The sequence below is a fragment of the Pelodiscus sinensis genome, chromosome 12, assembly GCF_052426305.1.
Source record: "Pelodiscus sinensis isolate ZL-2025 chromosome 12, ASM5242630v1, whole genome shotgun sequence".
In the NCBI taxonomy this organism is placed as follows: domain Eukaryota; kingdom Metazoa; phylum Chordata; order Testudines; family Trionychidae; genus Pelodiscus; species Pelodiscus sinensis.
Window position 1 is genome coordinate 36014964 of NC_143063.1, and position 25355 is coordinate 36040318.

Sequence of the window (25355 nt, forward strand, 5' to 3'; positions counted from 1 at the left end):
TATTCATGTTGCTCTGTGTTTGTTAGAGAAGGCAAGATCAAGAAATGCTCCTTGTATTTACAGTATAAGGTTGTAAGTATTGGGATGGTCCCTAGTTCCTTTGTTAATTTCGTTGCACAGTCTGTTGCTAGCCCTTGAAAGAGCTCTTTCTCCAGCTTTGAATTTTTGCCTGTTCAAAGGCCCATTCAGTTTTCTGGACTATAACTGCAGGCTAGAGTAGAGTAATTCATAGTACATAACTTGATAAATTTGATTTCCTTTTCTGTATCTGCAAACAGCTTGTAATTTTTGTTCTACAAATTTGCTCTCTCTTCATAAGTGCCATTTTGTGTTCCTTACTATTAAGAACTCTTAGATTTAAGCCATCATTCAAGTACTGTGAGTCACAGCTTGTGCTCTATGATTGGTCACCTAAATCACATGTTTCTGTAGTGTTTGGTTTGGCTTTTTTTTTTTTTATGATGCATGTGCCTGAAGAAATTGGGGCATTAAAACCACAGGAAGACAGTCAGAGATGGAGGACAAGTAAGTCTGATAAATTTAAAGACATTTAATTATCTACTTATTCTATTTGGTGCACAAAAACCCCCCAGTATATTTGGCTGTACTCATAGGGTTTGTCTAGATGACATGACTCCGTTGATGAAGCCATGTAGATGAGTTTACTAGACATAGGAAAATGAATTGGTGATTTAAATAATTGCCACTTCATTTACATCAAAATGGCCACTGCGCTGTGCCGATCAGCAATTTGGCAGCACAGCGTGGCAGTCTGGACACTCCACGGTCTACAACAGAAGCTTTTGTCGACCGCTCCGATATGCCTCGTGGACTGAGGTGAACCTCTGGTGGGCAGCTTAATGCTTTATTTTCCTTCATGCCTGCAGGTATAGCCACTCACAGATCCCATTGGCTGGGGATTTACATTCCAGGCCTGTGGGAGCTAAGGGAAGTGCTGTCCGGGTCTTCCCCATTTCCAACATCTCCCATCAGGAACATAATCTGCAGTCAATGGTAGCTGTGAGCAATCATACCTGCAGAGGTACAGGTAAATAAAGCATGTGGCAGCTGGTTTAGACAAACCCAGGGTATACCTATCCCTGGTTTAGATAAACCCAGGGCATACCTATGATCCAATGCAGTTTATGTGGAATTGGAAGGAATCAGTGAATATTCCATAGACAGGCCCTTAGCTGTTGTATGTGTTAGTTTGAGGATAGATTGGTGAAAGGTGCAATTATGTAACACAAATGATTGTGGTTCTGTGTACTTTTGGGGGAAGTGCCTAGTGAATCAACGCTTTTAAAAATCAAAACTCTTTGAACACAGATATGTTATCTAGAAAATGAGAAGATCCTTGCCACAGCAAATGCATTCCCATTCTTGCTGGTCTGCTGTAGTGGTGGGAATCTTGGGAACATAGGGGAAAACTGGTGATGAAGTTATTTCACCCAGATCCCTATGTGCAGTCAGATTATGTCTGGTTTCGACATGGAATACGTATCATTTGGAGGTTATAATAATAGCAAATCAAGGGAATGGTTCTCTGTAAAACAATTTCACTGAAGCAGAGGAAATTTCTTTTCAATATAAATGACATGCAAAAGTATTAAGACTAATATATTTGAACACAAAATTGAATATCTATGGCACACACTTTTGAATATTAATAAAAACTAGAGAAAGAATAATAATTTATCATCTAAGGATATTACTCATCAAAACTTCACAGAATCAGTTCTTGTGTGTGTTGTGCATATTTTCATATGAAAGTACAGTTGGCCTGAAGAAGCAGTGTTTAAATACTGATAAATTCAAGAAACAGCTATTTGAACTTGATACTCAATTCCCTCTCCCCAACCAAAACATGGTTGCTACTTTTTATAGCTGTCTCCCACTTTTTAATTTGTATTCTCCTACCCTATGGTATTTTGCATTGTGATACCCATGCCATCAGATGACACAACATTAAATTGAAAATACACTTTCAGTTCAGGGCATGTACTCAGAATTAAATTTGCTTGCAATGTTTTGCTTGGAGTAAATATTTTAACTGCAAAGTATGTATGGCAAATGTGTTCATCTTGCTTACAAGTCAACTGTTGCCTAAAGATTAATTCTACTCAAATTAATTTGGACCCTACAGCATGTCTTTACTAAACATCACATTATAAAAAATGCAAAATATGCTGAACAAGTCATTTAGAGAGTAGCACTTCAGATGAGTGGAATCAGCTGTATTTAATCTTTTTCTTACTATATAACTATGAAGTCAGCCACAAATGAAAAGTAAAATCCTCAAGTCCTTTGAGTATAAGGAGAAACATATATTAGTGGGGAGCCAACTGATATTGGCAGAAGACGTTGTCACAGACACTTTCAGGAATGAATCTGCATATAGGACCCAATTCTCCACTTCTTACTGAAGCAAAATATTCTAATAAGGTCAATGGGAATTTTGCCTAAGTACAACATAAAGGCTATATTGATAAAATGTATAGAAGAAAATAATAGCAATTACACAGTTTTGTGATAAGTACATACTGGAGCAATATGTGCTAGATTCCTCAAACCAATGAAAGCTGCAGTTTCTCTTTCTATGAGATTTTATAAGTGGCAAAAGCCTCTAACTGTAAAATATTGTTTGAGGACCTAATTCTTTTTCCTTTGACATGTGCTCACCTCTCTCATTTACACTATGAAATGTGTGGGCTAGATATATAAAATCTGTTAGAACTGTTATTCCGTATACTTGTTTGTTAGATCAGAAAAAGTTACCACAGCATAATTGTGATTCCTGATGGGAAGCCACTCTGCCCAATATATTGGACTGAACACATTCCAAAGAACTGAGTAAGGATAGCAATAAGTGTTCACTTAATATAATTGTGAGTAAAGTTTTCCTATACAGGCAGTCCCCGGGTTACGTACAAGATAGGGACTATAGGTTTGTTCTTAAGTTGAATTTGTATGTAAGTTGGAACTGGCTCCAGATTCAGCTGCTGCTGAAACTGATCAGCGGCTGACTACAGAAAGCCGTAGGCAGAGTTGCTCTGCCCCCGGCTTCCTGGAATCAGCCGCTGATCAGTTTTAACAGCGGCTGAATCTGGACTCCTGGGACAGAACAGGTGGGACACTGCTGGGTAGGTCCCCGCAGGACCAACCCGGCAGCAACCCAGCTGCTCTACCCAAGGCATCCCGCAACAAAAGCCTTGTCTGCTGAGGGGGTGTCCCACAACAAAAGCCTCATCTGCTGCACCCCCTCCCCCTCCAGCAGACCAGGGAGACCCGAGCAAAGCCACGGAGGCGCAGAGGTCCCGCTGCCTCTGCGGCTTTGCTCCTGTCTCCCTGCCAGGGCAAAGGAGCAAAGCCGCACGGGCAGCGGGGTCCCGCCGCCTGTGCGGCTTTGCTCGGGTCTCCCTGCTGTGCTGGGGAGTCCCCCCCAGCACACCAGGGAGACCCGGAGCAGCTTTTCTCGCCCCAGAGGACGCTGTGGCGGGACCGCTGCGCTCTGGGCGGTCCTGCCGCCCGCGAGCTCCGGGGTGAGAAAAGCCCCGTTCGTAAGTGCGGATCTGACATAAGTCGGATCCGCGTAAGTCGGGGACTGCCTGTACATTTCCAATGAGGAACCAAAATTAAATCTACCTGATTTTTTTTTTATCTTTTTTTTGTTGAACCAGATACATATTCCTTAGAACCCAATTTAAATGATCCAACTGAAGGAAGTGGGATTTGAATTTGGCCTGTGGAAAGTAAAGATTCTTGCAAATTTCAATGCTGTGACCCAGTCTGCTCCCAAGAGTAGAACAGGATTGTGCATAGCTTGTTCATCGCTTGTGTCAAGTAGCCATGGAATTCCACTCCAACATTCCCAAGTCCTTATATTTTACTGTGGTTCTCCTCTTTGTTAGTATAACTGTTGGTTTTTCAAGATCAGACATGGATAAAATTATATATGTGCACTGTGGAACTTATTTATCACGAAGTGCAATATGTTGACTCTCCATTTGATATTGAATGAACATAAAATGAATTTTATCGATGCATTGTCTAGTGTATGAAATGTAATTCTGATTATAACTATCTGTATTTGGTTAATTTATTTTGTCAGAAGGTGTAGAAATACTTATGCTATGAGGGCTCCAGTTACATTTGTGTCCATTTACTCATGCTTGTTTTGTTCAGGAAGGGTTCTAACAGTCTACTACTTTTTATCAACTAATATTTCAAGTGGTACACAGCAGGTGATAGAGGTAAAGATGAAGCAATCTGAAGATGAAGCAGTTTGAAGATGATCATGGTGTCTGCATGGTGTCTGCATGGTGTCTGCATAGTCATCACAGTCTGTTAGGTGTGGATATAGATAATAAAATACTTTGAATGTTCTTTCACTACTAACAGTCTATCATTTTACATCATAGATATCAGAGGCAACTGAATTTGAATTGGTAGTGTTTCCCGTTCAGTACACAGAGTAAAAAAAAAGTTATATTTTGTGTCTTGTATTTCATCATTTTAAGATTTTTTTTCTCCTTAGCAAAGCAATTAAATTTGTAAAAAAAGCTGAGGATAAAATTAGCTCGGAAGATACATTGTAATTAATTGTGGTCAATAGAACCATTTCAAATGAACATTTATTATATGTTTGACATTCAAAACACTTGAGTACAAATGTATGGAAAAGAGTTTCTGTTTCTGTTAACATTTCAGCTTTGGTAGTACAAGTGTTTGATGTGAATTTTCTTGTGGTAATAGGATACTTACAGCTTTTAAAGAAATGACGCAGGAAACATTTTCCCTATACCTTAGAGGCTTGTATTTTGTCATAGTTGATGGCTCTTATATTGGATTTAGTATAATTCAATTATCTTTCCAAATTGTATGTTACCTATTTGAGAATAGCATTCTTCTTAATGGCATTCAGTACAAGGCAACTCAGTGTGGATTACTTTATCATGAATCTTTAAACAATATATGGGATTTAGGGTGATTTGTTACCATGCAGGAAAAGCCAACATTTGTTGATACAGGTTAACTAAATCAGAGCTAGTGAGATTTATCTATTTACTGTCCTAGCAGAACTGCTTCTCCATTTCAGTTCCATTTGCTGCTGAAACTAATTAAGTCATGTGTAAATAATAATCCTCATCAAGAAGTGGCATTGAACATTATCAGATAGACTGTGCAATGTGCCGTAAACTAATGCTGTGTAATAAGTTCAAAGATGAGCTGTAGCTAACAGGAGAGAAGTATATTAAAGTCTTCTCCTAGAGAGAGGCACAAAGGTCAGCCTTGTATGGCAGCATTGGTTTTATACATTTGCTTTCATGCCCTTTTCTCCCCCATGACTTAATTCAGTTGTCATTTGACAACACTGCAGCTATGAAACCACAGCAATTACTCTGATCCAATAACTGAGCAACTCTTTCAGTAAGAAAAAAGGCAGAAAAACACAATGGGAAATGGGGAGAGAGAACTGACAACCCATCTCACTTGAGTTCTGAGCCCTGTTTCTCTGGGTTTGTGGAGATTTGCAACAGTGAGGGAGAGCTTGAGAGCACATTGGGAGGATGAAATGGGGTTTGAAACCCTTGGCTGTCACTGATAAAACAACAGTAAAGCAAATGTAGACTGAAACTGTATCAACTTTAGGCAGTGAAAGCAGGCTGTATGGGCCACCCGTAAGGAGGGAAATCCTTGACACTGATCTCTCCAGGTCTCAGAAGAGTCTTGCAACCTGAGGGCTAAAGCTCTTTTGAAGGAGATCCTGTCTCACCCCAGAAAGAAGAAAAAAATGGAACACTATTTGAAGGAAGCAGCTTAGAGAACCAGGAGCAGCAGCCCCCAGGGAAGAAAACTCTATTGGTTCTGACCTGAGCTGGTTAATGTGAAGGGCCAGATACTGCAGTGTGTATGTAAAAATCTTTCCAGTTGGCTTCAAAAGGGAGTGCTGTCAGGGGAAAGAGTTTGGGACTGACTATAGTATATTCCCTCCTATGTACTTTATGTTCTGAGCACCTTTTTTCTCCTCTTTAAAACCTTCTTCTGGCATGGGCTTTCCCCACTGAATTCCCTCACATTCTTTTCCGGCTCGGGGTTATGCCGGAGAAAAGCGCCAGTCTAGACACGATTTTCCGGAAAATAAACCCTTTTCCAGAAGATCCCTTATTCCTACTTAAAAGTAGGAATAAGGGATCTTCCGGATCTTCCGGAAAAGGGTTTATTTTCCGGAAAATCGCGTCTAGACTGGTGCTTTTCTCCGGCATAACCCCGGAAAAAAGCGGCAGCCATGTAAATGCAAATGCCGCGGGGGATATTTAAGTCCCCCGTGGAATTTGCAATTCTGAAGTGTCTCATTAGCATCCCTTTTCCGGAAAGGGGTGCCAATGTAGACACAGCCATTTAGTTAGGGTGTAGAAACAACCCTGTGAACTCAGTATCTGCTCAGAAATAAGTAACATATATTGATATCTATTTGAATACTAAATTAAGTGGATTGTTTTGGGGTGTATGTAATCCTAATCCCCCCTGTGTACACATACTACTAAAATAATCTTCATACAAAAAATGCCTTTGAAAACTAATCACCAGCTGATCAATAAAATGGTAAATGTATGTGGTAACTTCATATGTAAAGTTATGAATTCCTTTTGAAGGATGTGACTAGCATATGTTCAAGACTAGTCATCCTTGCTTAGGTAAAGCTGTTAAACAGGTCTATTCTAGATAAAGGAATATAGTTTCCCCAAACAAGAGTGACTTCTAAAGGACTTTGAAAGACAATGAAAATTTATTTACATATTACACATATGTAATCTGGTTCTCGTGGAGTGGAGGCAAACTTCACTATCATGGCAGAAGATAAAACTGACAAGCTCATGGCTAATGTTCTTTCAGATGCCCTGGAGGGGCAGGAACCCATTAATTTTCATTTTAGCAGACACAATTCCAAAGAGGTAAATAGCAAACACTTTAAGACAAACTTTCTGTTGCTTACCTCATTGATGGAAATAGACATTTGTCAAAAGGTCTTATTCAGAAGATTTAATTTCAAAGCTTCATTGGACTGGGAGCTTGATTCTGATGCCATAGTTGGGTCACCCTTTTGGTGGAAACATGTTGAACCTAGTCTATACGCTTTATTGACCATAAATCATATAATCTTAATTCTTTTATAACCATCTCTGATTTGAATCCTTATAGCTTAAAATATATCTCTTTGAAATGAAACACACTTGATTTATATTTAATCTAAAGTTTAACCATTCAAGTGTCATGTTCTAAATACATGTTTTGGTAACTCCAGTGAAAGTAATAAACTGTTATAAACTGACTCTTCAAGGGAGCAATAATCGTTACCATTTCTCTATTCTAGGGAAGGGTACCCTGTTTCTGAAATGTACCTTTGGGGAAAATTAGAGATAACATCTGTAGAAATGAACATTCTTTATATGAAATCATATATTCTAGTAGCATCTGTATGCTGGTAAAAACAAAGATATATCCCATTCTTTCAAGAAGAAGTGATATATATGTTAATATATATTTGGACTAATAATTAAGCAGAGGAGTTTTTTTGATAATACATTTTATAAGGGACATTTGTTATTTTCATACTTCATCCTACAAAATATTGAAGGAACCAGGTGAACACATTACATTCTTAAAGTGAATACATAAAAACTTACCTTTTCATCCTCTATGGTCCAGGCATTTTGGTCACATCTAGAGTGTGGTTTTTTTCAAAAGGAGCATATCTTCTTGTGATTACAGGTTCCGAAAGCAAGTCTGTCAAAAGTGAAAGTATTCAGGCCATGGTTTTTTGGAAAAAAAAAAAAAAACCTTTTTCGAAAAAACATGTAAACATCCTTTTTTTAGGAAGAGCAGGGTTTTTTTTTTTAAAAGGGATTTTTTCCCCAAAAAACCCACATCCAGACTATTTTTCACTTTCGAAAGACCCACTTTCAAAAATGCGATCAGAAAAGATATGCAAATTAGCACTGAATTTGCATAGCTCCTTTCAGGGAAAAAAACGTAGTTTAGACGTATGCTTCCACATTTAACACTTGGCATGTTGCTCCCAACTGCTTCACAACTGCTCACAAGGTGTGTGTTTACAAAGCAGGGCTTAACTTGAAATAAGCTACTCAAATTTTCCTATGTCCATTACCTTATTTTGAAATTGGGAGCGTCTACCCAGCACTTATTTCAAGATAGAGCACTCTTCCTTGTACAATGAGAGTTACAGGAGTAGGAGTAAGAAGTCCTCCAGCTTGACAGTATTTTAACATTATTTCAAAATAACTGCCTCCTTTGTAGATGTGGACTAAGTTATTTCGAAATTACAGTAGTTATTTCTCAATAATGTTGCTGTGTCAACATACCCAAAATGTACAAATCTATCTAGAGATGTTCATGAAGAGCTGTCTGCAGTATTAGGGGAGTGAACTGTCTAAGCCAACAGGTCTTTTTCACTGATATGTTCTCATGTAGATGTTCAGAGACCTGTAATCTTAACACTGACCACTCCCCTCAATTAAACCAAGGGGAAAATCCCTATTAATTTAGATATTTTCATATTTATCTCCAGTGTCCTATCCTGTTCTCGTAGGTTTGGGTTTGCTCGAAAGTCAAAATAAATATCCTGGCATGCTTAAAACCAATAAATTAAAGGAGCTGATTTCTAGTATGTGACAGAAGGAAAGTATACACTCTCACCTGTTTTCATGTATTTTGTAATTAATTGTTTTTGGGAGAAGATTGGAGATTTCTAATTAGGAGGTTTTTGGGGAAAAAAGAATCAAATTTTATATCCAATCATAAAACAGTTTATTGCTTTTAAAAGACTCAGCTGATTAGAATGGGTAATGAGATTACATAACCATTTCTCTTCATATCTAGCAAGCTCCAGAGCTAGGAATTTTAAAACAAAATTTTAATCATTGGTAGTGAAAGAGTGATAACAACAGCCTTGTACTCTTATCCTCAGCAAAAATACAGTTTCCTTTTTGAGTTATAATGTTTTGCTTGGGTCTAGGAATGCACACTTATGGGAATTATAGTATTGCCTTGTAGAACAGTGTAACCCACACATCTTAAGGTGCAGGTTTGGGTCTGCCTACAGGTGGTTACAGTAACACAAAACTTCCTTAAAAACTGAGCTGTCCTATAAATAGTGCGTGTACATTATAAATGAGCAATCTGTCACCATGTCAATGATTTTCTAATGATCAGAAGGGTCTGCGTACTGTAAAACTTATGAGAGAATATGTATGTGCAAGAAAATTATGGGGGTACATGGTGAGTGAAGGCTAGGAATGAAAGATTGAGCCATGTGTTAAATAGTCTTATTTCCCATTTCAGTGACCTAGATGTTACTGTACCATTTTCCTTTTTGTTGCCTTCTCCAATGTTCTCAGGTTCAGTGCTACTCTCCTAGAGCACAATAGTCTGCAAGATCAGTTTATCTAATTTAATGTAACATTCCCAATGGATCTGGGCAAGTGGGGGGCGTGGCATGGTATGGGAGTTTATCTAGTAGAGCAGGTGACTGGAAGATGAACCTCTGGATTCAGTTCCTACTCTGCCACCAATTTGCTGCTTTGTAAAAAAGACATTGAGATCCTTTTATGGAAGGTCCCATATGAACTACATACAAATTATTATATTAAAATTTAAATATTTTGAGTCTTTTTGCTGATATTTGAATGTCCTCTAATTCATCCTTAATTTACAATAGTAAAGGGTTACTAGATACAATCACAATATGTGGAGAGCTGTAAGCAGTACTGAACTAAAGTTTTTCTATTAGTGTAACTTCTATTCAAGCCAGTGAAATAGCTATACATAGAAGGAATGCAGGACTAAGTTGGTTACTAAGGATTCAATGCAGGCCCACTAACAGGCGGGAGAGAAGAAAGAGGAGGGAATGGAGGCAACTGCCCCAGGGCCCAGTGATTCAAAAAGGCTTGGGCACCCTAGCACCACTGCTACTCAGGCAACAGTTTCTAGGGGCCTTTAAATCACCACCAGAGCCCCACACAGCTTGCTCCAGGTGAGGCTGAGGGCTGACTGAGGGAGTCCAGCCCTCAGCCTTGCCCCTTCCTCCCGAAGCTTGACCCCTTCCAGACAGGGGCGACCCGTGGATGCAGGCAACCTCGGCAGTTGCCTAGGGCACCACGTTCAACGGGGTGCCCAATGATGATGTCACGCCATTGAGGGCTATGGAGGCGGGGGCGCCAATCACGCATTCTGCCTAGGGCGCCAGCTGCCAGCAACTCACCTCGAGCCACTCCTGCTTCCAGAATTCCTTGGCAATTCTATCAGCCCCACTGATCAGAAACGAAGTATTTAAGTATGTGCTTACTTCCTGGTGACTTCAATAGAACTTTAGAACATCCATGAAGTGAGCACATGTGCTCTGCTGAGTAGGGATGGACCACTGAATTAGAGACTGAAGGTTTATCTAACATCCATTGAACTCAATAGGAATGTTCCATTAAATTCAGAGGGCATGACAGGGATGACAGAATAGCGTGTCCGTTATTTTGAAAAATATTTTGAAAGACAGGAATGTTTAACAGTGTAGTTATTTCAGGATATCCTGAAAACTCCCAATGTTTAGACGTGCCCTAAATGATCAAGTGTTGCACCTGTTAACCTGAGTGATTAGCCAATACTCAGGGCCTCACTGGGTTGTTTCCATTAGAAGGAGAAACAGGTTATGGAGTTAGCTATTTCTTTGATGTGATACTGTTTATTTACAGAGAAAATGAACAAAGATCTGTTTCCCTGAGCACAGTAGGAAAAAAATAGAAGGATGTCATCTCCTTGCTTGCTCTTGGCTAACAAACATTGCACACTTAACACATTGTACCTTTTAATCCAGAACTATGCTCTCTTGGTTTCTCTGAAGGCCATTCCACCAGAACTTATCTTCTTTTCCCTGCCTTTTCTGCTGGCTGTCCACTTTTTACACATTCAAACATCCACACCTGTACTCAATCAAAGCCCTAGCCAATGGATTTGCACCCAATTTCTAAATAAACCCCTCTTATTCCTTCTAGGTTAGATGTTGCTCAAACTTTTCATGTGGCTAATACTTTTGAGCAGTAGCTTCTCTTTGCTTTATTCTCTCTTCTTTCCTAAAGGAGCATAATTGTTTTGGGCAACTAGCAGGCCCATCAATGAGTACTGTGATTGCCCACATATCAAAACAGTTGCCAGCACCTTCCAGCATTACACTATATTTGGTCAAGTTTTTTATTTATTTATTTCTTAACACTAACAGGATGTGAGTCATTATTATTCACTAACATGCACCATTTAAGTTTCCATAATATAGGTTGAACCTCTCTAGTCCAGCACCCTCAGGACTTGACTGGTGCTGAACCAGAGAATTTGCTGAACCACAGGAAATCAATATTTTCTAGTAGTATTACCAACACTTGTACTGCTTCCTGGGCTTTTAGAAGATACTTAGGGGTAAATTAGAGCTAAATAACAGCACACAGTGATGAGAGCCAGGGCTGGTGGGTTGTAAACAGACTTTATGGGACTGTGAAAACTTAGCCACAATAAGTGGACATATGGCTAACTAAAATCATGCTGAACCACAGATGTTGCCAAACCACAAATGTTGCCAGACCAGAGAGTGCCAGACTAGAGAAGTTCAACCTGTATTTATCTGATGTAAGTATGGAATGTGTTCTTTTTTTTAAACTAAAACTTTAAAATGGACAGAAAGGACAGCCAACTCTGCTGTCTCTAAAGATTGAACATTATAAGAATGATCAGTAGTGCACCCTACGACAGCACATGAAAGCATAGAGAAAGATAATAGAGCACGGGCATTTATTAAGCTGTCCTCTACATTGCCTTTCAGGTATGAATCCTTTTGACATCAGCTTACTCTGTGGGTTTTGTTTTGTTATAAATGGCTCTAGAGGACAGGGTGAACTAAAGCCCATAAGAATACCCAAACATCTTACTGAAATTACTGAGCATTGTAGATCCCCCCAATCATAACCAGACACATGATGAAAAGATTCTTTCACACTCTGCTTGAGCGAGATAGTTAGCAAGACAGACCTACAAACTCTGACCTCATGTATATTTGGTCAGCCTCCTTGACTTCGGTGCCATCAGTCAGGGCATAAGTAGTACCAAATGTGTCCTTGATCCATGTTTTGTACATTTAATAGCTTTCTATGCTGTATTAACTTAAATTAAGGTAGATCTTTATTTTTGTTCATTGTATTATTAATCAATTATTAAACAATAATAACCTGTTATAATAATAAAGCTGATTTCTTAGGGAGAAAGTGTACATTCAGTCTTGTTAGCAAAAACTCTCCTTTGATATATGAAGAGAAGATAAAGTTTTATTCTTTTCTTTTAAAAATATGTCTACTGCCACTTGGATACTACTTGGGGGGGCTCTCTCTCTAGAATCACATTTCAAGTGACAAGTATACAATTTGTTCTTCCCTTTAGGGGTAGCTCTATAAGCCACAGTTTTCCACATCTATTGCTGGTTTAAGTCATGAGTAGAACTAAATTAAGATATTTAAAAAGAACTTTTCTCAAAGATGTACCTTTTGAATGTTGGAAAACTCTCTGTACTCTTCTTCCTAAACAATTCAATACCCATCTCCTTCTGGTGTGTATATTTATTTATGTGGTGTATCCTTCAACTGCTCTAAATTGGCTGGAAAGACTACCATGTGAAATTGGCATAAAGGAACTAATCCAGGAAAAATCCTCTATGAAACCATTATTTTTGTTGTGGTGATGGTAGTGGTAGCAACTATGAGCCCTTGTCATGAAAAAACTGTTTTTGTGTTAGGACCAGTGGGTTGGGCATAAGGATCTGTTATTCACAGAACTGAGTCAGGCAAAATCGAAGAAAAAATATAGATAAAAGGAAAGATTTCAAAAGAAAAGCAATGCTTTTAAAAACAGTGATAAAAAATCAAATTCTGCCCTAAGATACACCCATGAACCTCCTATTGAAATCAATGGCATTTGTCTGTGCATATCTCAGGGCAGTATCAGTCCCTGTATCACAGTATTAATAAGCATTTTCCTCTTTAAAGCCTCCCTTTTATCTTTTTTTCCTGTATTTTCCTTCTGTCCCTACAGTGGTGCTGGTACTGCTGAATGCTGATGAGAAGAACAAACAAAGGAACACAGAATTGTTTGAAAATCTTCACACCCAAGTCAAACCGTGTATGTGCAAACCCTCAGAAACAAGGGTGTCTGTGTGTTACAGTTATAGATTTGGGTGCCTACCTTTCGACTCCTATGCTTGAAAATTCTTTTCAGCTGAGTGTTTCATTAAGGGAACAGACACACTCCTTCACTATACAGGACACTGGTCACAAACCACAGAACAACCTGAGCTGTCTAGATTTCTATCACATCATCATTTTCCTGGACACAGGTGGGAGAGAGCCTTAGTATGGAACAAAAAACCTTTTCTTCTCTAAGAGCAACCATTGCAAACTTCCAAATTGTTGTCAGAGGAAAAAATTGAACTCCTTTTCTGGACTTACAAATAAATCCCTCTCACTTTTTCTTCTCTTCCCAACCATGGAGACCCTAAAGAAAAAGGGTAGAATCTGTAAATTTACATCTGTTTTGGATAAAAGTGTATCTCAGTGGGAAATAAAGGGAAAAGGAGGGGAAAGCAGTCAAAACAGGTTAGGTGGCCACCAAATATAGATGACCACACATTATGAGGGTTTCTTAAAGTAGATAAAACTCCATTTAAATGTAGGAAGGGAAGAAAGGTAAGCTGGTGCTTTAACAGTCTACATTCATCAGTGGTGTATAGGTGATGGGAAAATGCGCTTTACCTTATCCCTTTCTCCTCTCCTGTGATATTCCCACCATGGTATTGAGTAATGCAAGGGACTCTTGCTCACACTGGCTATTAATGGAAGAAATTCAAGCTTTGCTTAAACATTGCATTAGGTAAACATCAAATTGCAAGTCCACTTTTGAGCCATTCGTAGAAATAGGTAATGAAATGCTTCCCTTCATTTTTCAACTGTTTTTGAATGAGATCCAGATTCTGATACCAGTTCAATATTCATTTTTGTCCAAAAGTAGTCTCATTGATTTAATGGTTCTATTTGTAGAGCAAGGAATTACTCAAGTTAATAATGTATACATGTCTACACATAGAAGAATCTGGTCCCATTTCAGCACATAAAGTCTGTGGAAAGGAAGCTGAAGAGAGATTCAACAGGATTTTGGGGAGGGTTGGTTCTAAAATTGGATTAAAACAGCTAGTCTGAAACCTCATATAATTTTCCTGCAGGGTCTAGAATTAAACATTTCATCATCAACTTTGAAAGAAGACAGAACATAATTTAATACCAGCCAGGAAACTTTATTCTTAGGTAAAGGATTAGAACAGATAATTATAGTCCAGCATGTACCAAATGGGGCAGCTGTCTGATTACTTACCAGTAAGAAAATCTGATGGGTTGTCAGGTGGATCTGATATCTATGTTTGTTTAAAATGAAAATCCAACTGAAAGAAAATGCATACAGATTGCTCTTTTCTGTCCCTATTTTCAATCCTAATTTACAGAATTACTGAATCGGGGGGGAATCCCCCATGCTCCTCCTAGATGTTTTAGGTTTATGGTTGTCTTGCAGTAGTGGCCAGCAGCAATCTTTCCATCACATTCAGCTGAAAGAATAAATATACATTTAGTGCTGAGGGGCAATTATGAACTAGACATAAGCCTAAGAGGTCAAAAAAGGGATTTACTCACCAAAGTTTAGGAAAGGATTAGACTTGATTTCTCCATATTCATGAAAAATCCCACCAAGTGAAATTGAACTAATAATAGAGCCTAACTTTCCTCAAACCTCCCAAGGGGAATATAGGCAAATTGTTATTCAGGCACCACCCGCAACAAAAGAAGGCAAAGAGTTTTCTTCAGCTTCTTTCCTTCTCCAGCAAAGATAACCTTGGAAGCATGGACATATTCTGTTGCTAAAAGGAAAGTAGCCAATGATTCTGTGGGCAGATTAGGTTAAGAAAATATAAAACTCCTCTTTAAAATTATTTGTTGATTTGGGTGGCAGGGGGAAGATTCCCGTGTCATTTTATGGATCTGAGGATAAAGTTAACATTTATAAATATTCAGTGTTTTAGAGACATTGAGTGGATGGTTTATTGAAGTAAACTATCCCCCCATAACACCTCTTCAAATGCTTTTTTCTCTCCCTTTCCTACCTTTCCCAACATATGACTGGTGAGTTATTAAAAAGCCATTATACCTTGAAAAATTCCTTCAAATATGTGTTAACTAAAAACGTTAAACAATCCCTTCCACTATGTATTTAGTTGTGCCACTTTAAGGGTATGTCTAAACTACATGGCTCCGTCAACAGAGCCATGTAGGTTTGTTGTTTTGGAAAAGTGAAATGAAGCCGCAATTTAAATGATCGCGGCTTCATTTACATTTACATGGCTGCCGCGCTGAGCCGACAAACAGCTGATCAGCTGTTTGTCCGCTCAGCGTGCTAGTCTGGACACTCCCCTGCCAACATCAAAGCCCTTTGTCGGCAGCCCCGGTAAACCTCATCCCACGAGGAATAATGGGGCTGCCGACAAAGGGCTTTGATGTCGGCAGGGGAGCGTCCAGACTAGCGCGCTGAGTGGACAAACAGCTGATCGGCTGTTTGTCGGCTCAGCGCGGCAGCCATGTAAATTTAAATGAAGCCGCGATCATTTAAATCGCGGCTTCATTTGACTTTGCCTATGTGTCTAATCTACATGCCTCTGACGACAGAGGCATGTAGTCTAGACACAGCCTAAGAGTAAGTCTACGCTGAATATGCTACCATAGGTACAGTTGCTCCTCTGTAGAGCTCCAGTGTAAGTGCAGGCACTATCTATGGCAGAGATGGACAAAATGCGGCCCATGGGCCACAATTGGCCCTTCAAACTGCCAGATCCAGCCTGCTGCTACCATTCCATGACATGGTGAGACCTCAGTTAGGCTCCCTGCTTTCTGTGCCCCCACACACTGCTCAAAGCTGCTGTCTGTGGGGGCCACATGCTTCAAGATTTAGGGAGAGAGAGGAAGGGTTTGCATGCTACCTCCATCTCTAGCACAATCTCACAGCTCTCATTTGTTAGAAACTGGCCAATGGGAGCTGCCAGTACTGTGTTTGTGGCACAACTCCGACCTCTGTCCCAGGGGCTCGTGGCATTCACAGAACACATGGCTTCCACAGCCAGCCACTTTGAGCAGCATGCACCTTGGGGTCCTGCTGGGCTGTTGTCAGGGAGCCACCTAGGTAAGCACCTCTCAGCCAGATCCTGCACCCAATATCCCAGCCCTTCTGCCCCTCTCTGGCACTCTTGCCCCACATAACCCAAATCCTCTGTACAGCTGCTCCTGAACCCATATCCCCCACCAGACCCTGCATTCCAGTCCCCGGCCCATGTCACAATCCCTTCTTAGATCCTGCACCCCATCCTACACCCCTCCTCCAGGTCAGAATCCTTTCCTGTACCCATATTAATATCCCTTCCTGGATCCTGCACCCTCATCTGCATGCCAATCCATTGTTCTAGGTCACAACCCCCTATTTCACCCAAAATCCCTCCCAGACCCCATAGTCCTTCCTGCATCCCAATCCGCTACTATGAGCTCCATTCTACACCCAACCTCCAGCCCAGATCTCACACCTACTCCCTTAATATCATCGAAGTGTGTGGCCACTTATCAAATTCTTGGAGTGCCCCCCTGCGCCGTCAAAAATCATTGCCCACCGCAATCTGTGGAAACTGAATGCCTTTTTCCATGTGCAGAGGTATTCCACCTGCCTGATCGGTAGTAACTAGGTTGACAGAAGAATTCTATAGTTGACTAGCACTCTCCACCCTGAAGATTAGGTCAGATTAACAATGCAATATAGGGGTATGGATTTTTCATGTTGCTGAGTTAGATATTTAAGATAACTTAATTTTCTGTTGTGGGTCAGGCCTGTGTACATTTCCCAGACCTGAAGAAGAGCTCTGTGTAAAATTAAAAGTGTCTCTCTCACCAACAGAAATTGGTCCATCAAAGATATTGCCTCCCACATTTTGTGTCTCTTGTATTCAAAAATGGTATTTTTAATAGCAACTGATTTGCCTTAGATCTTTACTTCACATAACACTGTAGTTCTATAGCTAGGGTCCTACTAAATTCATGGCTGTGAAAAACATGTCAATGTGAAATTTGGCCTTTTGTGTAATTTTACCCTTTACTATACAGAATCAGTACAGTGTAGGAGAGGGGTGCCCAACCAGTTAAAGACGAAGAGCCAAGATAGCTGTGGATAGATTGCTAAGAGCCACGTATTACATATTTATATATATATTATATTATATAGATAGATTAGATAGATAGATAGCACAGAAAATGTAGTGATAAAAATAACGTTACAGGACATTTTGGACAAAAGCCAATAAAAAAGTCTCAGGTCACTTAAAAAGTTCACGGCCAGTCCATAGATCTTCAGAGAACTTTACAAAGAACAAACATCAAATTAAAAAAAAAAGTTTAAAAATACAGTAATATTCTCACACTAAAAATAAGCATCCCCTCCCCCCATGTATTTTAAATTAACACTACTGCTCTGTTTTGTCCTGTGTGTTTTTTTTTTTTAATTAAGGTGAACGGAGAAGTAAATTAACACAATTTGAAGAGCCTGTTTAACTTTGGTTTGTTGAACTCTGGTATGGTTTCCTCATTTTTATTTATTTTTTACTTATGAAGATTATGCCTTTGTTATAGTTCTAAAAATTCAGGTCTGTCCCAGATTGCAAATATGAGAGGTTCAAAAACAAGAAGGGAGAGACTCATATCTCAGAATAATTGCTTCAGCCCAGCCTTTGAATTTTCTTTAAAGAAACACAGTGTAAACCAGGTACATGCTGATTCTTTTTTTGCCCTGGAATTTAAATATGACATCTGTGTTGGCTGCCTTATTCCGCATCCATGAAGACTTTGAATTTAAGGTGCTTCAGTCTCCCCGCTCTAACCCACTCTCCCTCCTCTCCCCCAGAGCCAGGCACCCCCAGCTCCCCCCTCTCTAATCCAATCCCTCTCCTCTCCCCCATAGCCAGGCAGCCCCAGCTCTCCGTTCTAACCCAATCCCTCACCCCTCCCCCAGAGCCAGGCACATACACATACACCCTGCTCTAACCCAATGCTTGGGTCCCGGAGCCACCGCCGCTACCACCACATGATTCTCCTTCTTCTCCCCTACCCCGGCACTGGGGCACATGTGCAGAGCAGCTGGCCATAAGTAGGCGCTGGGATGTGTGAGCAGAGTGGCTGTCCGTGAGCAGTCCAGGCGCGTGGCTCAGAACAAGAGCAGCATTTCTTTAACCAAAGAGCTGCATGCAGCTCTAGAGCTGTGGGTTGGCCACCCCTGGTGTAGGATAAACCAAGATTTCTCAAACCGGGGGTCCTGCCCCAAATGAGTAGGTGGTGTCATGGTATTGCCACCCTTACTTCTGCAATGTGCAGCCAGGTACCCAACTCTAATTCTGCGCTGCTGCTAGTGGCAGTGCTGCCTTCAGAACAGGGTTTCTGGACAGCAACTTGTTAGCTAGTGGCCAGGGTAGTGAGTGGTCTGTGAGCCCTACCACACCTGAGTCTTTAGCTGCTAGGACAGGGTCCCTTTGCAGCAGGCAGCCAGGGAGGCTGACGGGTACCCCAAAGATACACCCGAGTCTTTGACTGCTAGGACAAAGTCCCTTCATCCTAGCAACCCCCAGGGAGGCTGATGGGTGCCCCAAAGAGTCTTCCCCATGGAGGCAGCACGACTCAATGCTCAGCTCTTACTGCGTTTACCCCTGACCGGCTATGGTTCTTTTGATTGTGTTTGTTTAAGCTTTAACCTGACTCCTCCTGATGCTGTAACAGAACCAGTTACTATTGTATTGTTACAAGGCAAACTTAGCTGTTAAATGTTACTGCTGTGTTACAGATGACACAGCCACTACAAAAGGCAAGGCAGAAAATACTATGAAAAGTCACTTAAAGGAACCATGAAACCCTTTTGGTTCTCTGAGCTCTTATTGAATGCACACAAAAATAGACACTTAGCAGGTATATTCTCACCCCTGCGATCCTTACTCCGGTGAAGCCAGCATTTCTCTCAATCCCAATGGGAAGCAGTCGATATGAGACGAAGGTGTCCCTAAAGTCTCGGGGGTCCAAGACCACCTGACCAGCAGGTATATGGGTGGATCTCCAATTAGAGTGGGGCACAGGGCCCCACTTTATACCCCTGTGGTCACATAGATGCTTCTCTTGTCATTAAAATGCCAATTAAGTTGGAACGTCTTTTTGATGCCCATTCCCACATGGGGTCCAAAGCTTAATTTGCACCTGTGAGGTGGAGGTAACTAAATCATTAGGGCCAGACATCCTTTTTCTGATCGGGCGGTAGATTCTTCTTCTGGGACAGTGTGTGTAGGCGTATCAATACTGGTACCAGCCAAAGGTAGCCCAAGGCCCTGATCACCTGCTGACCCAATTGCCGCTGTTATCTGGTTCCTGTCTAGCATCCAGGGCCATTGTTATTCCAGCACCTCTGGAGGCCCTGGAGCCTTTGAAGACAGAGTTTCACTCTCAAGGATTTCTCTCTCCCAAGGATGTCAGAGGGAGGAGGGCGGGGAGAGAAGGGGGACATTCTGTCTGGCTACACAACTCCAGCTACCCAGCTTTGAAGACAGTGGCATCATCATCAGCAGTACTGCAACCCTGAGATGCCTCCCCAAAAAACACTCAATTTTGATCCAGGGCCCCTACAGTCACAACATTGAAATTTCAGAATGTAATACTCAAAATCATGAAATTTACAATGTTTTAAATCCTATGAACAAGAAATGACCCAAAAGGACTGAATTTGGTCGGGCCATAGAATCAGAATACTAGGACTGGAAGGGATCTCTAGAGGTCATCGAGTCCAGTCTCCTCTCCAGAAATGGAGATTCCACAACCTCCCTAGGCAATTTATTCCAGTGATTGATCACAGGACAGTTAGGAACTTTTCCCTAATTTTCAACCTAAACCTCCCTTGCTGCAGTTTAAGCCCATTGCTTCTTGTTCTATCCTCAGAGGCCAGGAAGAACAAGTTTTCTCCCTCCTCCTTGTGACACCCTTTTAGATACCTGAAAACTACTATCAAGTCCCTTCTTCTCTTTTCCAAGCTAAACCAGCCGAATTTTTTCAGTCTTCTTTCATAGGTCATGTTCTCTAGACCTTTAATCATTCTTGCTGCTCTTCTCTGGACCTTCTCCAATTTTTCCATAGCTTTCTTGAAATGTGGTGCCCAGAACTGGACACAATACTTCAACTGAGCCCTAATCAGTGCAGAGTAGAGCAGAAGAATGACTTCTTGTGTCTTGATCACAACACACCTGTTAATGCATCCCAGAATCATGTTTGCTTTTTTTTTTTTTTTGCAACAGAGTCACACTGTTGACTCATATTTAGCTTGTGGTCCACTATAACCCCTAGATCCCTTTCTGCTGTGCTCCTTCCTAGACAGTCGCTTCCCATTCTGTACATGCAAAACTGATTGTTCCTTCCTAAATCGAACACTCTGCATTTGTCCTTATTAAACTTCATCCTGTTTACCTCAGACCATTTCTCCAATTTGTCCAGATTATTTTGAATTATGACCCTGTCCTCCAAAGCAGTTGCAACCCCTCCCAGCTTGGTATCATCTGCAAACTTAATAAGCATACTCTCTATGCCGATATCTATATTGTTGATGAAGATAGTGAACAGAACCGGTCACAAAACAGCTATAGATCTTCTCTGAAGATGGTATGTATGCCATTGGGAGGGCATTGGTATTGAGAGGCAGTAGCAAGGTCAACTATCTACATTAGGAAATTAGGTCAGTTTAACTGTGTCACCTGCAGTATAAATTTTTCACACCCTTCAGTGATGTAGTTATACCAATCCAATCTCCTAATGTAAACCATGGCTCAGTGTTCTGCCTTATCACTGATTATTGTAATAAAATAAAATTAAATAGACAGATGGCTAAATTGCTGTTGTCTAACTTGTCATTGCACTAGGCCCGAAGCAATGCTGTTCTTTCATTTAGTTTTGAAATTCTATCAAAATCTTTAAGCTATCAAGTGATAATGTGTTATTCTTTGTACACAGTTTATCACCATCTTAATCAGCAGTGTTGTATTTCCATTTATAAAAATGAGACAATCTGTAGAGTGGGGATGTAAACATGTAGGTATCATTTTTAAAGCTAATGATTGCAAAATTTAAATAGATCAAAGTTGCTCTTCATAAAAAATAATTATGAGGGTATTAAAATAAATAAACAATGAGCCCATACAACTACAGGGTAAGGACTGGCAAGTTGAAAGCAAAGGGGGGTGTCAGGTAACATCTCCTTTCCCTTCTGCAACTTAAAATGCCATTTATTTCTTGCAAATCAGAATGAATTATGTGGGTAATCAATCTGATGTGGAAAAGGAAACTATTTTCAAAATAAAATTCTGTTCTGGTCATTTGAAAAGGATAGGAGCTGCCAACTTGAAATCTATTGCATTGCCTAGCAATGAGAGATTAATTTTCCTTTTCCTCTCATCAGCCTCATGGCTTTTCAGCTTTCTTCATTTTCTATAAAGTTCACAGGAGCAAATTTTGTTTATGTAATCTTATATTTGTCAACTTGGAGGTCTTTTTTTCTTTTTTTGTTTTTACCCAGGTTCTCCCAAAATGCATTCTCAAACTTGAAGTTAATAGCAGCTAGATTTTTTACTGAAACAAGAATAAAAATGTAGATGTACCTATGTGCTGTATATCCTATAATAATGTGCAAAAGCAGTCTGTTCTCACTGCTAGTTGATTCAGGAAAAAAATGATATGAAGGTTTTTAATTTGACCTCACATCGCTTCTTCACTTACATAAATTAATTCAAATAAAATATACTTCTCATTTACATCAGTTTAGTAATACAAGTTACACCTCTATAAACTGGAACTCACTGGTCTGGCATCATCCATGGTCCTTGTGTTCCAGGATCAGAGAGTCCTTGTGCTATGCACTGGGGAGGGGAGACACATGGCCCCACTGAACTGTTGGGGGGGGAGGGGAGGAGCTGGCACAGAAGTCAGCTGAGATACAGGAGGGAATCAGCATATGGCTCAGCTGGGCTGCAGAAGGTGAGGAAGGCAGAGCCAGGAAGCCAATGGGAGGGACAGACTGGATGGGGGGCAGCAGCAGGGAGGCTAGAAATAACCTCCTGATCCAGAAAAATCCCTCATCTAGGACAGTCAGGTTCTGAGGGTGCCGGAGTAGGGAGGTCCAACCTATGCATGTTATAATATTCAGCACTTACACTTGCTATTAACTTCACTATGCATAGACTCAGGCCTGTAATGTTTATCAGTTGTTCTCTGGTCTCACTGAAGGATAGTAAGGGCCATTATGCCCATTTTATAGATATATGGGCATATTCCTAGTAGCTGTGCTTGTGCTCAGGGTCAGGCCAAGAGAAACTGAAGCATAGAGTTGTAAAGTGACTTACATAAGTCATACAGTGGATCAGTAACAGATCTGGAAAAAGAGCCCAATTCTTCCATTTCCCAGTCCAATGTTCTAAGCACTGGGCCACTGCTCATGTGTGATGTCAGAAAGTCTCAAAGCCTGTCCTCACACATATTAATATCCTGTTTAGGGAAATCGCAGATTCACTGAGCAGTAATTATTACCCATATGAGTCAGGATTTTTTCTTATTTAGTTCTTAAAATTGGAAATATAAGTGACAGTTAATTAAATACAAATATGTATTTTTGAAACCTACTGGCACACTGTCTGGAGTGTCTCATATTGGAGAGTCCCAACCTCAGGGCAGACTGATAAATGTACCCCACACTTGTGGTGAGTTCTAGAATTAGATTAGTAAAATATGTGAAAAATCCTAGAACACTGTAAAATTCTCACCATGGAACCAGAGATAGTCTCTTTGGGCTCTCGTTGATCATAGCACCCAGGCAAGTTGGACTTAGTGATAAATTGCCACACCAAAAATCACTAAATAATCATGTTGCTTCCAGTCCCTAGGGACCAGTCATTTATCTCCCAGATCAATTTATACCTTAGAGCTCCCAACATAGATGACACATGTAGCCAATCCTATTATAAACTAAGCAAAGGTTTATTAACTAGGAAGAAGAAATGACAGTAATTTACATGGGAAAGTGAGCAATTAACCAAGCTTTTGTCCTACAAAGGCCCACTTAATTTTGATATTGTTCCTGGACAGACAGTTGGTGCCAGCCTTCCTGTCTGAGTTCATAAGTTTAGAGCACGTAATTTTACAATGATACAAAAAATATATTTTATTCTATTTTACCTTGTAGCATGGAATGCAGACATTATAAGTAAGATTAATGCATTCAGCAATTTACAATCCTTGTATAGAGCCTGAACATTTCCTTTCAAAACTACCATCTATCCTGAGCAATATTAGCATATAAGTGAGCTGGTCTGGTGTCCAGCCATGAATTTGTCAGTGCTCAGTTGACACTTGCAGACATGGCAAGAGTTGCTAGCTAGTTCACCAGCATCACATCTATATTTTCTTAAAATACAGCTCTTTGTGCCCCTACACAATGAAGGGGCCAATCTCATGAAAAAAATGAAGGCATGCTTTCCTGTACTTTTATTAGTTAATTGCAGATAATAGCAAACAAAATACAAAAATTTCCCCAAAGTCCTGTGTGAATTAGAGTACTTCAGATCAACCATAGATCCAAAGTGAATTATCAGTGAGGAAAACACTAAGATAGCTTCTGAAGCACCAAGATTGTCCTGCAATAAGAATTAAACAACATGGTTGTGACAGAGCAGTAGAACTGCTAAATGACCTGGAAACATCCCAAGGCAGCCAGTCAGCAGTGTACTATAAAATCTGCATTGACAATCCTGCATGTGCTCTTACTGGTCAGCTACTGCATTTCCCTCATTCCCTCCCTCATCTCACGCAGTCATTTAATATTGTCTTCTGCATTCACAAAAGCACTCAAATGTGTACAGGACATATTAGTATCCAGGGGGTTGAGCTTAATTTTAAGTGACCGTTTTCATGCTTTTCATGGTGAGTTTGACATCTTTAAGAGAAACTGGGAAAGAACATGATGAATTTTAAAAATAAAACTAACAGTCCTCCTTGCATCTCAGTGGCTGAGAATCTGCAGCAATAGCATAGATACTGCCTAGAATGGTTCGGATCTCTTTTGTGTTTTTGCTGTATATTCCAAAAGACTCCCATTACCAATACCGTGGCAAATAAAAAATGGTTAGCACAATGTGGAGAAAGATAAAAAATCTTCATGTCTTAGCTAATATTGCTGCTGCTCCTGTCTCTAGTTCTCACAAACTAATATTATTTATTGTTTCTTTATTATTTTCTTTAATTGATTTGCAATCTGCCATCACTATATGGACAATCTGAGATTCTGTAGCTGATGTGTTGTTGATGCCTACTACATGAATCAATCAAAAAGAAAGAATGAGCAAGAACGAGACCCTTCCTCATGCATGGTGAGTAGGGCTTCAGGTTCACCTAATACACATCTAATTACAAGAGAATCCATGAGTTGTTTGCCTAATTTCTGACAAGAATATCTCTGGACAATTTTTATTAGTTCATTTCTTTCCCATTTAGTTGGCAACCCATAATACTCAACAAAAATTCCATGAAGACCTAACTACGTCTTGTGCTGCCATTCACTTTTTTTTATTCTAGTGAATATCCCAAAGATGTAAAACAAAAGATTTGTATCGCTTGCTACAGATACCCAGTCTTTGCCATTAGATAATTTGCCTTGCAAGCAAGAGCCTGTTTGTCTATGTGATGCTTCTCATTTTCTACTGTGCAGCAAGATAACCATCACCTGTTTATCATAAGCAGTTTCTGTGAAAATTCTTAGGGCTTGTCTTCCATCTGTGGTGGATCAATTCTGCAGCGATTGATCCACCAGTGGTCAATTCATCGCATCTGCTTAGACGTGATAAATCGATCTCCGAGCACTCTCCTGTCAGCATCTGTACTTCACCAGGATGAGAAGAGTAGCCAGAGTTATGGGAGTACATCCCGCACCGACAATACCACACAGAAGGCACCATAGTACATCGATTTCATCTGTGCTTTTTGCAGAGCTGAAGTTACATAGGTTATATGGAAGGGGAAGTTTAGTGTAAACAAGGCTTTGGGCTTTTGCTCTGTAGTTGCTCAGTACATAAACAGTATTGCAACAAAGACGTCCACTAAATATTAAAA